Source organism: Triticum dicoccoides, chromosome 4A (genome assembly GCF_002162155.2).
Source record: "Triticum dicoccoides isolate Atlit2015 ecotype Zavitan chromosome 4A, WEW_v2.0, whole genome shotgun sequence".
In the NCBI taxonomy this organism is placed as follows: Eukaryota; Viridiplantae; Streptophyta; class Magnoliopsida; order Poales; family Poaceae; genus Triticum; species Triticum dicoccoides.
In genome coordinates, this window is record NC_041386.1 from 496,710,172 (window position 1) to 496,715,426 (window position 5,255).

Below are 5,255 nucleotides of genomic sequence, written 5' to 3' on the forward strand. Positions count from 1 at the left end.
GGAAAGAAGGGTTAGAGGCTTGTCATGACAATATGGGAGGCATGATATAGCAAGTGGTAGGTATCGCGGCATAGCAATAGAGCGAGCAACTAGCAAGCAAAGATAGAAGTGATTTTGAGGGTATGGTCATCTTGCCTGAGATCCCGCCAGGAAGAAGAACGAGTCCATGAAGAAGAAAAACGAACGTAGTCGAACGAATCCTCATAAACGCGACGTTATTGGAACTAACCCGAAGAAGCAACACCGGAAAGAAGCAAACAACATAGTAAACAACCACGACATAAGCATGGCATGATGCACAACCAAGTATGATGCATGTCCGGTTTAATGAAGCATGGCATGGCAAAGTGCACAAGCAATTCTACAAATTAAGTGGAGCTCAATATGCAACGAGTTGCATATTGACGAAACACCACGTCAATTATTTAGTTCTCTCTCGTTTATGTACCCAACAATATTAAATGTTATTAAACATGGCAAGGGGTTAAGCATAACAAAACTACCTATTTAGGCAAGTTTAAATGAGGCCGGAAACAACAAACAACAAGTCCGGAAAATCCTCATGTGCATACTTATGGATTTGGTACTGTTCTGCCCTAAGGCATATTTTAGAGTTTTTAAACATGCAAAGTAAATTCACCATGACAATCTATGCATTTTCTACCCCATTTACATATAAAGTTTATTAGGTTTGGAGCTACGGTTATTTAGTTATGAATTAAATCATTTTAACATGGCAATTAAGCAAATAAATGCAAATAGAAGCTTAAACATTTTAAACATGGTTGAAAGTTGGATATTATGAAACTAGACACAAATCTAAGCATTTTTCATATATAAAGTTTTTACATATGATGCATAGATTGTGAGATATTGAATGTATGAAGTCTAGGGGGTTCTCTGCAAATCTGTAAACTGGCGGGCCCATTTGCGCAAGGTGGGGCGCTGGACCTGGGCTTCTCACCAGAGGGCTTGGGGCGCTGCTGGGCAGCGGCCTGGCACGCTGTAGGCGCAGTCAACGCGAGGCAGGGGAGCGGGGATCGAACGACTGCTCGTTCTCTAGCTCGGGCTTGGTGCAAAAGGAAGCAGAGACCGCGGGGATGAACATGGCGAAGCAGGGACGTCTAGGATGATGGCGGCGCAGCTGCAGAAGCCTAGGACGGCGGCGGCTTGCACCCGGCAGCAGAGCGATCCAGATCCGGCAGCGGGGAGCTCCTGCGGGGTAGCCATGAGGGCGGCGGCAGCCATGGGAGCTCCTACTCGGGAGGAGGCGCGAGGTAGGGGACGGAGTGGACGCGGTCAACGGTGACGAAGCCCGATGAAGGGCCGCGAGCACACGTGGGATCCGAGCGGCGGCGGCTGCAGAACGCTATGTGGCTTGAGGCAGCATGGCAGAGCTCCATCGGGCTCCATGGCGTCCTTGGTGGCGCTCCTGTAGAAAAGGAAACGAGGGAGAGAGATGAGCAGAGAGAGAGGGAATGGTAGGAGCGCGGAAGGCCAAGAAGAAGGGGCAACACAGCTCATCTGGTGGTTCGGCGAGGTCTCCTGCTCGGCCGCTGCGCGCACGGGGATGAGAAGGAGCTACTGGTTGGCTTGGGTTTGGATCGAGGACGCAAAACGAGGAGGTGGTCGGAGATCTGGTTGGTGGAACGGATCAGGAGAGGATCGAGGGGAGGAGGTGGTTGGCCCAGTGTATGTTTGGATCGGGAGCGATCCCAAGGAAGAGAGTGGCGGCGGCGGGTGAGGTGATTTGATGGATGGGACAAGCCCCTAGGATCTAGGGTTAGACTGATATTTATATCAGATGAATTTTAGGTTAGGGGCTAACTCGTCTCTCTGATCAAAATCGAATGGTCGGGAAAAATAAACTAGGGAGTCCAAATAATAAAACGAAGATATTATATAGATGTTTGGGGATGATCCGGACCCATCGGTCATGACTGCTCGGGTCGGGTCCGGGACAATTTTCGGACGCGCGCGCGAGGAGGGCCGCGGGCTGACGAGAGAGGTTAGGTTGGGCCTGGCGGTAGGTAGTGGACTGTGCAGAAAGTCTTGGGCTGAGAGAAGAGAAGAGAGAAACCCGACGACTATTTCTGGAAACCGAAAACGCTCGATGTTTGACCGGCTATATTGCCGCTATAGTTATCCGTTGGGGCGTCAAACGGACTCCGAATGCGATGAAACTTGGCGAGCGACCTACTGATGACAAAACAACACCGCACGCCAACTTTCATCCCAATCCGATAACATTTTCCGGCCACTTATAAAATAATATTTCGGACGTGCCGCGGGCGCGTGCAAGTGTGTCTGGGCTCCGAACGGACAACGGAAGGAACGAGGAGACCCGGACGGATGCAAGTTCTGAAAACATGATGATGCAATGCACATGATGACATGGCAAGATGCAATACGCGAGCAAATGACATGGCAAAGACAGCGAATAACTGGAAGACACCTGGCGCAACGGTCTCGGGGCGTCACAAACTCCCTCACTAGGGTCGGCTCCCCTCACTCTGTTTGGCCGATTAGGCTTCCCCTGAAAATTAGGATCTTCTTATGGCTCTGGATTCGAGCTAGGGTACCCTAAGAGGTGGAGGTACTTAAGTGGCATGGACCTGGGGATGGCATCTGCCCACTTTGTGATGTGGTCGAGGACTCCAACTAGATTTTCTTCTAGTGTGGAAGAACTCGATTCCTTTGGTGTTGCTTCTATAAAATTGTTTAGCGGTGGGTGGTGCCACGCAAACTTCCCTGGCCTCTTTGGAGAATTGCAAGCTTGCACGGCGGGATCTCGCCACATTAGGTGGCTGGCCATTGGAGTTCTTATGTGGATGCTTTGGATGATCCATAACAAGCTAGTTATCGAGCGATCTCCGCTGCGATGTCCTGTTGATGCTATTTTATAAACTTTGTGGTTTCTTGCAGCTATGGAATTAAGCCGGTTAACCGCAGCCAGGATTGTGGCACCATTGATGATCTCACTACCGGCTTCGGGACATCTGCCCTTTGCATGGGGCCACCCCTACCCCCGCCACCGTCGGAGCCGGACTAGAGTTGTGGTTCCCATTACGTGACCCGGTGGCCTTTTTTCTTTTATTTGGGCTTGTTGAGTTGTGCCCTCAACATAACCTTCTTCTTTTTCTGTGTTTTACTATGTCTCTGTTTGTTTGCTACATCTAAACCTTGTATGCTTGTGGCGGCTGCTTTATTTATAAAGCGGGGTGAAAGCCTTTTTTTGGTGAATTTAATTATATTTTACTTGTTAACACCCCCACATGTAAATTCATGACCTCTCATAAGATAATTCTATAAGATTGAATTGTAGTGTTAGAATATATTAACGAAAAGCACAAGGAGGTAGCATGTTGCTACTTCTTGAGCTTGCATTGGTTTTTCCCTTGAAGAGGAAAGGGTGATGCGACAAAGTAGAGATAGGTATTTTCCTCAGTTAGAGAACCAAGGTATCAATCCAGTAGGAGACAACGCACAAATCACCAATACCTGCACAAACAATCAAACACTTGCACCCAACGTGATAAAGGGGTTGTCAATCCCTTCACGGTCACTTGGAAAAGTGAGATCTGATAGAGATAGATAAAACTAAACAAAAGATAAAGTGAATATTTTTGGGTTATTTTTTTGTTTATAGATCGGAAAGTAAAAGATTGCAAAATAGTAGATCGGAAACTTATATGATGGAAAATAGACCCGGGGCCATAGGTTTCACTAGAGGCTTATCTCAAGATAGCAAATAATACGATGGATGAACAAATTACTGTCGAGCAATTGATAGAAAAGCGCAAAGTTATGACGATATCTAAGGAAATGATTATGAAATATAGGCATCACATCCATGTCAAGTAGATCGAAACGGTTCTGCATCTACTACTATTACTCCACACATCGACCGACTCCTGTCTGCATCTAGAGTATTAAGTTCACGAGGAACAAAGTAACGCATTAAGTAAGATGACATGATGTAGAGGAATAAACTCAAGCAATATGATGTAAACCCCATCTTTTTATCCTCGATGGCAACAATACATACGTGCCTTGCTACCCCTACTGTCACTGGGAAAGAACACCGCAAGATTAAACCCAAAGCTAAGCACTTCTCCCATTGCATGAAAAACCAATGTAGTTGGCCAAACTAACCGATAGTTCGAAGAGAATTACAAAGATATCAAATCATGCATAAAAGTTGATCATAAATCCACAATTCATCGGATCTCGACAAACACACCGCAAAAGAAGATTGCACCGAATAGATCTCCAAGAACATTGAGGAGAACATGGTGTTGAGAATTAAAGAGAGAGAAGAAGCCATCTAGCTACTAGCTATGGACCCGTAGGTCTGAGGCAAACTACGTACTCACGCTTCATCGAAAGGGCAATAGAGTTGATGTAGAAGCCCTCCATGATCGAAACCCCCTCCAGCAGGATGCTGGAAAAGGCCCCAAGATGGGATCTCACGAGAACAGAAGGTTGCGGCGGTGGAAAGGTGTTTTTGTGGATGCTTATGGAGGTTCGGGAATATATGTGAATATATAGGAGGAAGATCTAGGTCAGGGGGTCACCGAGGGGCCCACAAGGCAGGGGGCGCGCCTACCCCTGGGCGCGCCTTCCCCCCTTGTGGTCGCCTCGTGGCTCTTCTGACTTGGTCTTCAAGTCTCCGGGGTGTCTTCTGGTCCAAGAAAAATCATCGCGTAGGTTTTATTCTGTTTGGACTCCATTTGGTATTCCTTCTTCGGGAAGCTAAAAAACAAGGAAAACAGAAACTGGCATTGGGCTCTACGTTAATAGATTAGTCCCAAAAATAATATAAAATAGCATATTAATGCATATAAAACATCCAAAACAGATAATATGATAGCATGGAACAATAAAAAAATTATAGATACATTGGAGACGTATCAAGCATCTCCAAGCTTAATTCTTGCTCGTCCTCGAGTAGGTAAATGATAAAAACAGAATTTTTGATGTGGAATGCTACCTAACATATTTATCCATGTAATTTTCTTTATTGTGGCTTGAATGTTCAGATCCATAAGATTCAAAACAAATGTTTAATACTGACATAAAAACAATAATACTTCAAGCATATTAATAAGGCAATTATGTCTTCTCAAAATAACATGGCCAAAGAAAGCTATCCCTACAAAATCATATAGTATGGCTATGCTCCGTCTTCATCACACAAAATATTTAAATCATGCACAACCCCGATGACAAGCCAAGAAATTTTTTCATACTTT